Source organism: Colobus angolensis, unplaced genomic scaffold (genome assembly GCF_000951035.1).
Source record: "Colobus angolensis palliatus isolate OR3802 unplaced genomic scaffold, Cang.pa_1.0 Scaffold278, whole genome shotgun sequence".
NCBI lineage: Eukaryota > Metazoa > Chordata > Mammalia > Primates > Cercopithecidae > Colobus > Colobus angolensis.
Window position 1 is genome coordinate 2,074,444 of NW_012116021.1, and position 1,116 is coordinate 2,075,559.

The following is a 1,116-nucleotide window of genomic DNA, read 5'->3' on the forward strand; positions in this document are numbered from 1 at the left end:
CAGCCCGCCCGACCCCGCCGCCCCGGCACAGGGTCCTGGATCTCACCTGAAGCCCCGCGCGTCTCTTCCGGTCCGCACGTGGCGTCCAGAAAACCGGCAGCTTCCACATGCCCGGGCAAGCCCGGCTGCCACTGCCCGCCTATTGGCTCGCTGGGCGGCAGCGCCCGCCCAAGGCCTCTTCTGATTGGTCGAGCCTGCCTGACAGCGGGGAGGCGGACAAGAGCAGAAGGGGAGGGACTCCTGAAGAGGGCGTAACTCGTGCTGCGAGTCGACCATACTGGCGGGAAACTTTAAAGAGAAGGGAGGGGAGCCCGGCCTCCTCTCATCCCTGCCCGGCCCCATCTGTGTTCCCCGGCTCCAATACACTCCTCTACCTGGGTCGGGATGTGGGCTCCTGTGAGCCTGGGACCACCAAAGGCCGAATGACTTACTGAGTACACCCACATCTGCAGATTGGGAACATCGGCCCCTACCTCCTCGGGTGTTCTGGGATTGAAGGAAATAATATACACAGTGGGCACTAAATAAAGACTGAAAGATTTCCTCTGACAGCGCTGCTTTTTCACTTATTCTTTTGCAACATTTGACTCCTAAGTATTAAGTTCCTACGTGGGCTTGGCAGTGGGATGCACAGAATAAACACATAAGCATCCTGAGTTGTTTATCTAACAGCAGGGAAACAGCAAGATTAACAGAAAATCCAGTGCAACGTGAGGCCGGGGCGCAGTGACTCACGCCTGTAATCCCAGCACTTTGGGAGGCCGAGGCGGATGATCACCTGAGGTCAGGAGTTTGAGACCAGCCTGACCAACATGATGAAACCCCATCTCTGCCAAAAATACAAAAATTAGCCGGGCGTTGACGGGCGCCTGGAATCCCAGCTACTCTGGAGGCTGAGGCAGGAGAATCGCTTGAGTCCAGGAGGCGGAGGTTGCAGTGAGCCGAGATCGCGCCATTGGACTCCAACCTGGGCAACAAGAGCAAAACTCCGTCAAAAAAAAAAAAGAAAAGAAAAGAAAGAAAAATTCAGTGTAACATGAGTAATAACAAGAACAATAATAAACGGTTCACATGTATTATGTGAGCACGAATGATGTGCCAAGCAAAATATTCAGT

General features: G+C 54.1%; 1 protein-coding gene across 1 annotated transcript in view; it reads right to left on the bottom strand.

Annotated features, from left to right (window-relative positions):
• AEN (apoptosis enhancing nuclease) overlaps window positions 1–133 on the bottom strand; it is a 9,771-nt gene extending 9,638 nt beyond the window's left edge. Inside the window, exon 1 of the mRNA XM_011948333.1 lies at window positions 47–133. The gene's annotated coding sequence lies outside the window, so the exon portion shown is untranslated. The remainder of the gene's footprint in view (window positions 1–46) is intronic.
• Window positions 134–1,116: the final 983 nt, after the last annotated feature.